Genomic DNA, 8968 nt, shown 5'->3' with positions numbered 1-8968 from the left:
TTAGTTCTTCTTCCCTTTTTGCCATAAGGGTGGTGTCCTCTGTGTATCTCCGGTTATTGATATTTCTCCCTGAAATCTTGATTCCAGCTTGTGCTTCATCCAGCCCAGCATTTCACATGATGTACTCTGCACAGAAGTTAAATAAGCAGAGTGACAATATACAGCCTTGATATACTCCTTTCCCAGTTTGGAACCAGTCTATTGTTCCATATACAGTTCTAACTGTTGCTTCTTGACCTGCATACAGATTTCTCAGAAGGCCAGTGAGGTGGTCTGGTATTCCCATCTCTTGAAGAATTTTCCACAGTTTGTTGTGATCCACATAGTCAAGGGCTTTGACATAGTCAATAAAGCAGAAGTAGATGCTTTTCTAGAACTCTCTTGCTTTTTTGATAACCCAACAGTTCTGATATTGAACTATATTAAAAAGATAGAGAAATCAAAACAGTATGATTCCAGCAAAAAAACAAACAGACCAATGGGACAGTTGAGAGCCCAGAAGTAAATCCACTCATCAAAACTAATCTTTGAAACAGTCACCAAGAATATACAATGGGGAAAGAACTGTCTCTTCAATAAATGATGTTTGGATAATTGAATATCTATATGCAAAAGAATAAAATTGGCCCTTGTTTTATACTGAAAACAAAAATCAACTCAAAATGGATTTAAGACTTAAATGTTAGCTGTGAAAACATAAAACTCCTAGAAGAAAACATAGGGGAGAGCCCTTTGACATTGCTCTCAGCAATGAATTTTAAATTCGACACCAAAAGTACAAGCAGCAAAAGCAAAAATGAACAACATAAACAACAGCTACTGCAGGCATACAAATGCCATCAGATATCTGAAAAGATGCTCAACATTACTGGACTTCCCTGGTGGCTCAGATGGTAAAGCGTCTGTCTACAATGTGGGAGACCTGGGTTCGACCCCTGGGTCAGGAAGATTCCCTGGAGAAGGAAATGACAACCCCCTCCAGTACTCTTGCCTGGAAAATCCCATGGACGAAGGAGCTTGGTGCAGGGCACTCACTGTCCATGGGGTCGCAAAGAGTCGGGCATGACTGAGCGACTTCACTTTCGCTTTACTAGTCATTAGGAAATGCAAATCAAAACCACACTGAGGTACTGCTTCATGCCCCATTATAAAAACAGTCAAAAGTTAACAAGTGTTTGTGTGAATGTGAAGAAATGAAACTTATATACTGTTGTGGGGATGTAAATTGTTACAACTGTTGTGGAAAACAGTATGGAGTTTCCTCAAGAAAATTTTAAAGAGTGCTACTATACGATCTAGCAATCCCACTTCTGGGTAGATATATCCAAAGAAAATAAAATTGATATCTGCACCCCTATGTTCATTGCAGCATTATTCTTAGTAGCCTAGATATGAAAAAAATCTATATGTCTATCAACAGATGAATGGATAAAGAAAATATGGTGTGTATATACAATGGAATATTATTCGGGTTCTAAAAAAAGGAGAAAATCCTGCATTTGCAATATTAGAGGCTGCTACACTGGAGAAAATTATGTTAATCAAAAATAAGCCTGATGCAGAAAGACAAATACTGCATGATCCCACTTACTTATGGAATCTTAAAAAGTCAAACTCATAGCAACAGAAAATAGAATGGCAGTTAACAGATGCTGAGGGTAAGGTGGGGGAAATGGGGATTTATTGGTCAAAGGACAAAATTTCCAGTTATGAGGTGAATCAGTTCTGGAGACCAAATGGACAGCCTGGCGGCTAGTTAGTAAGAATGTATTGTGTGCTAGAAATTTGCTGAGAGTAGATTTCACCACACCAAAAAAAGTGGTAACTATATGAGACGAAGGCTATGTTAACTGATTCTGTTAATCATTTCAAAATGTACACATGTATGCAAACATCAAGTTGTATACCTAAATGCGTACAATTTTTATTTGTCAACCACACTTCAATAAAGCTGGGAAGAAAAATGATGTGGGTATGGAGGGGCAGGGCATGTTTTGAATCTCCAGGAATTAATTCTCCAAGTGCCCTGGAGAGCCTTTTCTTGGCTCTGGCTGTCAAGCACACATGGGTCCCTTATGAGAATCGTGCATAACTCTGCTTGGTGGCCTTGTTTCCACTGCACAGGGACATGGGGATGGGAAGCCAGCTTCTCACTTCCTCTGTGCTGAGGGAACAAGGTGACCCCTTTCCCACCGGTTTAGCACAGACTCTCTTCAAGCCCAGGGAGTGGGAGCTTCAGCCACAGATGTAGACGTAGCAGGAGGAGGTAGAAAATACCTTCAGCGCTGAAATAGCTGGGTCAGGTCACTGAAGCCTCAGACCACGTGCAGCTGCCGAAGCGAAAATAAACTTCTGTCTAGATTGTACTAATAACAATGGCTTAGACTTGACCCAGCATACACTAGTTGTTTGCCACCTTCGTGGAGCCCAGGGTGCAGAGAATGGGCTCAAACTCAGCCTCCCGCTCCATGAGGGTGACGGCCTTCCCCAGGAGGCTACTTGGGCGGTGGGGGGATCCAGGGCCTTTGTGGTCTCCAGAACTAAGGGCTGGACCCCTTCCAGCAGCCAGTCTGTCCATTCCCCAGCCTCCGTTTTTTAAGCTCTGAACTAGTAGTGTCCTTTCCACTCACTTTCTCTTAGGGATTGGAACTGAAAGAGCGTTGTGTGCTGTGGTGAACAGCAGCTGCGGTGAGAGTCAGAAAACCAACTGGGCCTTCCTTCCATTTACCACCATGGCAGGGTGGCCCGCAGGCCCTCCTGGGACCTCCAGCCCCTCTGTCCTGCTCGTGTGTCAGGGACTGACGAAGAACCCATGGCACGTGCTCAGTAAACCACTGAGCCCCGCACATGGAGGCCAGAGGGGGCCTCAAGACACAAAGACCACACCCTGAGCACAGGGCAGGGGTGGTCAGGACCAGGGTCTGTACATGGCCCTGGGGTCAGCCTCTCTGAACTCCAAAAGCCAGTGCCCAGGGCTTTCATCCCAAACCTCCCTTTCAGAGTTGCTGAGGACTAAAGGAGTGACTGGTCTCCAGTGAAGTGGCAAGGGCAGGTCTGCAGATGCAGAGAGACCCAGGTTCAAATCCCATCAATTGCCCTGAAGGCCCAGGGTTGTCTTCTCAGCCTCTTAGGTTCTGTGTCCTCCTTCACCGAGGGCGCTGAGTTTGTTCCAGGCTCACAAGAGGGTTAAGTTAAAGAGATGGTCTCTGTATCCCCGCAGTGTGTATGTGTGTGTGTACACGCGCAGGCAGTGCCCACACAGATCTGGAACAGCAGGTTGTAAGGTTGGGCTGAGCTTCTGCATGGGCATGAAAACCCTCAGGAGACAATACCCCTCGAGGCCGGGGTTGGGGAGGTGCCACAGGCCCCACCCTGATCCCAGTGCACAGGCCAGGTGCCAGAGCCTTTCCTGTTGAGGCTTCTTGGCTGATAGCCACAGAACAGAGCTGAAGATCCCTGTGTCTCTCTCACACACACCTATGCACTCGCACACGAGCTTGCACAGCTTTCCTACGTGGGCACCGTCTAGGCTGAGGCGCGGGCGGTGTCAATCCGTGGTGAAATACCCCGGCCGTCCTCCTGCCCACTTCTGCTCTTGCCAAGGAGGAGACATGGCTGTGAGCATGCCCTTCTTCAGCCCCTGCACACAGGGGCCAGAGCTGAGGGCCCAGTTCCCCAGGCAACAAGGCCGTGAAGAGGAATTCCATTTGCTTGAAGCAGAGCAGGCTATAAACAAAATCACAGCAACATTTCCCGCTCTTCAACCCTTCCTAGTCCTCGGGAACAAGTTACATCAAGGTCAGCGGCTGGACCCAGAGGACATATGTTATGGGGAGACAGGTGGGGGAACCCTGAGCCAGGGGAATGTGGAGATGGGAGTCAGAGGCTCCTCTTGGAAAGCCACTCCTCCCCAGCCACCTTTAGGCCCCAGACAGAGAGGATGGCTCCCTTTTGTAAGGCCCAGGTCTGGGACCCCCATCATGGTTGAACCTGGTCAACCATGGTAAGCAGCAGCTTGGGGCTTGCCCACAAAGACATGCACTTTCCGGAGACATAAGAACCGTCCCTAAGCCCAGGAAAAGCGGCGAGTTTCCGAGGGCCTCTGCGGGGTCCCGCGGTTTCCCCAGGCCCGCAGGAGCGGTTCCCCGACCTGCGGCCAGAGGGCGCCCCGCTCCGGCGGCCCAGCCCCGCCTTTCTGCCTGGCGCCGCAGCCAGGGCCTGCAAAGCAATGGGTGCCCGGGCTCGCAGCCCTCTGAGAAGAGTTTGTGGGCTTGATGAGTTTACTTTACCAAGTATTCCCGAGTATGACCATGTGGGGAAGAAGGAGCCCTGTGGCTGTGTGTGGACACGTGTAAACACAGACCCTGGAGCTGCCACAGGAGCCCTGCTGTGCCCTGGGGAGCGGCTGAAGGGGAAGCCGGCCTCTCTTCGCTGCACTTCCTGGAACTTTCTCATCAATACCTTGCATTCCTCATGGACTAGAAATCGTTTAAAATGCAACCTGGTTTCTGCATATGTCACAGGCCGGTGAGGAGTATTTTCTGTGGGTGTGTGTACATGTGTAGGCATGTGTGTGTGATGTGGGTGTGTGTCTGTAAGTGTTGGGGGGTGGGGGGTGTGGTGCCTGGTATGGTTACATGTCTGGGCACTGTGTATGCGTTGGGCGGGGTGGTGTGCATTTGTGTGTGCGGTGTGGGTATGTGTCAGTGTGGTGTGTGGTGTTTGTTGCTTGGGTGTTTCTGTGTGTGTGTGTGTGTGTGTGTGTGTGCACATGCTTTGCTTTTCTCTCTAGCACGTGGACCAGGTGCAAGCCCCTGTAGGGCCACTCCGGGGGTTTTCACAGGGTGAGGGTCAGCAACATATCAGGAGCAGACAAAGGGTTGGAGGGGAAGTCTGGGAACCCAAACTCTTTTCCTGTGAGAGTCTCTCAGTGCAGGCAGCTTCTGAAACTACAGAGTTTCCACAGTCCTCACAACTGGGACCTTCTCATCCTTGCACTGTTCTCAGATGAATGCCTCAAATGTTCTCAGCCAACGAGGGCAACAGGGAGCACAACTGTAGTTCGTCCCCACAAAGAACAGCCTGCCCCTTACATGACAGCCATGCAGGAGTCTCAGGGCCCCTGGGCTCTGCCCCGGCTCCCCTCATTCCGGAGCTGTAGGTTCAGAGCCAAGAAACTCAAGACCCAGAGCCGCATGAACGGCTGTGGATTATGAGGGAGGTAGGAGGGGGCGGGCAGCCAGCGATCCTCCACTGAACCACGCGGCCCCCTGAGCTCCACTTAACCCTGAACGCACCTCTTTAGTCCAGCCAAGTTGAGACAGGCAGAGGTGCAGGGGCCTCCCTGGTGGGCCTGTGAGGACCTGCCCCACAGACGTGAAGCACAGAAGGCACCAGAGAGGCCTGGCCAAGGCCATCTGTGCAGCTGAACTGTGACTGGGGCAGAGTGGAGAAAAAAAAGACAGTGAGTGCTGTGTGCCGCTGTATTTCCCAAAGCTCAACAGTATTTCTCATCTCTGAGCTTTACTGCAACTGGCTTTGACTTTTGTCTCATCAGGGTGCTGGTGGGGACCTACACCCCCTCCCTTGAATCTAGAGGACCGGTGACTTGCTTGTAATCAATGGAATGAAGTTGTGTGACTTCCAAGTGAAAGTGGCTCAGTCATGTCTGACTCTTTGTGACCCCATGGACTAGTCCATGGAATTCTCCAGGCCAGGATACTGGAGTGGGTAGCCTCTCCCTTCTCCAGGGGATCTTCCCAACCCAGGAATCGAACCCAGGTCTCTCTCATTGTAGGTGGATTCTTTACCAGCTGAGCCACGAGGGAAGTCCAAAAATACTGGAGTGGGTAGCCCTGCAAAATTCAGTCAGAAAAGGAATGAAGCTGGGCATTCACCTCTGGGAACCTGAGCCCCAGGTAGGAGTCTGACTGTGGTGAAGCCGCCATGTTGGGAGGAAGTTGAAGCCCCACGGAGATGCCATGTGTATGCTCTCTGACCAGCAGCCCCAGGTGAGGTCGCGGTCAGCAACCAGCACCATGTGAAGCAAACAAGATGGCGGTTGCCTTCAGATGACTCCTGCTATCTGGTTACCTTCAGTTGTCACCTGAGGCTCTGAGGCCTCAGATGTTACAGGGTTGAGGCAAGCCAGTCTCCTGTGCCCTGTCCACATTCTGGACCAGAGAACTGTGAAGATAGGAAGCTGGATGTATGCTACGAAGTTGGGGTGACTTGTTACGCAACAACAGAAACTACGCGAGTGGCCAAGGAAAGCGTCCTGAAAGCTGGGTTAACCACCCCTCTTCCCCTTTCATGAATGCTGCCAGGAAGCGAGATGCCATTAGTCCTTTGGAGAGTTAGTCTCTCTTTAACAGATAATGACCCAGGCTTGGGACCATGGGAGCTGCCTCCTACAGGGTAGCTTTACTGTGAGCCCTCACAGCCCAGGGAACCAAAGTCAGCAGACCCTGCCAGGCAGAAATGGCCTGCATCTTCCCAGGCTCAAGGAAGGCACTGGCAGCTGAGAGCTGGCCGTTCGCACTGGCTGAGTTCCAGGGCTGGATTTGCTGGCCTGTGCTCAGCAATTCTGAACATGATGCATGAATGGAGCTCAAGTCGTGGGTTACTGCAGCAACCAAGGCCTCAGGAGAGGTGGGAGCAAAGCGCTGCCTTTGTGGAAAGGTGAAGTGGGCTGGGGGAGCTGGCCTCCTCTTTGCCTGTCTCTCCTGGCCCAGGGTTGGTTCTCTTTTCCAGACTGCTTGGGAGGGGACTGAAGGGCAGAGGTTTCCAGGAAACTGGAGGACAGCAGGTCCCTGTGGTTCCAGAGGTGGGACTGAACCGGGGGCTAGGCAGCCTGGGCAAGTGCCCCTGGGTCCGGGGACTGGGCAGTGGGCAGCAGACAGGGCCCGGAGTGGTCAACAGCCGCCGTCATTTGCCATCAGATGATCTGTTCCCAGGCAAGAGGCCCTGGGAATCCTGCAACCAGATGGCTCTATTCTTCCTGCCACAATGCCTGCCAGGGTGCTAAGGGCAGGAGAGAGGCTATGAGGTATTGGGTTTGGCTTCCCAGAAAGTGCAGCCGGAAACAAGCTTGACCTTCTGCGACCCCTCCTGTGTACCTGGGAAACAAAGGCCCAGAGGAGCAGTCAACCCAAAATGTGTTGTCACCAGGGGCAACCTGGCCACTGAGCTCCCAAGCCTGAGAAAAAGTTGTTGTTCATCACAGTGGGGGTGGGGGTTTGTTTTGTTTTGATCTTTTTAAAAGCTTGAACCAAATCAGCTTTTTAAAATGCTGCTCCAGGACTCAATGCTACTTGGAGACAGCCAGAAGGGACAGATCCAGGCAGAGTGGATGCATTCTGGCAGACACCTTTGCAGCTGCCCAGACACCCTGCCTGAGACCCAGGTGTCCTGTGGCTATTTGTCTGCTTTGTTTAATCAGCAACTCTTGTAGAGGAATGAAGCTAAAAGATAGGTTTGTAGGGTTTTTTTGTTTTTTTTTTTTTGTCCATCATGTGACATAGTTCTCTGAAAAGTTAGAAATCTTAACATGGAAGGGGTCATTTGTCATGCTTTCATGTTGTCTCACACAGTCAATTAATTGTCACATCAGACCAAAAAGCAGCACTAATCCAGCTATGTGGGACATGACTCTAGGCTGCTTTGTGAGGAATGGACATCATTGTGGCAGAATTCCAGCCTCTCTTGTTTCAGAAGAATCAAGGCAGCAGAGGCCTGGCCAGAAGTTCCTTCCACTCATTAGTCCTGAACATCTAGATGGGGCAAACCAACGAGGGATTACCATTGTCTTCTAACTCCTGAGTGCCCACGGTGGCACCTGGCACAAGCAGCTGTCTCCCCAGGACTGTGCCCATCCTCATGGAGCTACACTGCCTTCCTCAGAAACCACTTCTCCCCCTGTTGTGCAAACAAGAAAACTGAAGCCCGCAGAACTTTATATGACAAAAACTGCAGCAACATCTTTCTGGATCCATTTCCTAGAGTAATGGAAATAAAAACAAAAATAAACAAATGAGACCTAATTAAACTTGAAAGCTTTTGCACAGCAAAGGAGGCCATAAACAAAAATGAAAACACAGTCTATGGACTTGGAATAAATTTTTGCAAATGATGTTGCCAACAGGGAATTAATTTCCAAAATATACAAGCAGCTCATACAGCTTAATATCAAAAAATAAAACACCCAGTCAAAAATGGGCAGAAAAACTAAGTGTACATTTCTCCAAAGAACACATGCTGATGACCAACAGACACATGAAAAGATGTTCAATATAGCTAATTACTAGATAAATGCAAATCAAAACTACAGTGATGTATCACCTCATACCAGTCAGAATGCCCATTACTAAAAATACTACAAATAATAAGTGCTGGAAAGGGTGTGGAGAAAAGAGAACCCACCTACACTGTTGCTGAAAATGTAAATTGGTGCAGCCACTGTGGAGAACAGTATGGAGGCTCCTTAAAAAACTAAACATAGAGCTACCGTGTGATGCTGCAATCCTACTCCTGGGTGTGTATCCAGAGAAAACTCTAATTTGAAAAGATATATGCACCCCAATGTTCATAGCAGCACTATTTACAATAACCAAGATGTGGAAACAGCCATAAATGTCTACATACAGTTGAATGGATAAAGAAGCTGTGGTATATACATATATACATCAGTTCAGTTCAGTTCAGTTCAGTCGCTCAGTCATGTCCGACTCTTTGCAACCCCATGAATTGCAGCACGCCAGGCCTCCCTGTCCATCACCAATCCCGGAGTTCACCCAGATTCGCATCCATCAGGTCAGTGATGCCATCCAGCCATCTCATCCTCTGTCGTCCCCTTCTCCTCCTGCCCCCAATCCCTCCCAGCATCAAAGTCTTTTCCAACGAGTCAACTCTTCACATGAGGTGGCCAAAGTACTGGAGCTTCAGCTTTAGCATCATTCCTTCCAAGGAA

At 49.5% G+C, this 8968-nt stretch overlaps 1 long non-coding RNA gene across 1 annotated transcript; it reads left to right on the top strand.

Moving 5' to 3' along the window:
* The first annotated feature begins 3597 nt into the window (after positions 1-3597).
* On the top strand, positions 3598-8200 carry LOC138423333 (uncharacterized). Its single transcript, XR_011250231.2, has 2 exons — positions 3598-4527; positions 5798-8200. It is a non-coding gene; the product is annotated as an uncharacterized lncRNA (long non-coding RNA).
* The last annotated feature ends 768 nt before the right edge of the window (positions 8201-8968 follow it).

This window comes from Ovis canadensis, chromosome 18, assembly GCF_042477335.2.
Source record: "Ovis canadensis isolate MfBH-ARS-UI-01 breed Bighorn chromosome 18, ARS-UI_OviCan_v2, whole genome shotgun sequence".
Taxonomy (NCBI): Eukaryota; Metazoa; Chordata; class Mammalia; order Artiodactyla; family Bovidae; genus Ovis; species Ovis canadensis.
This window is presented reverse-complemented; position numbering and strand designations above follow the sequence as displayed.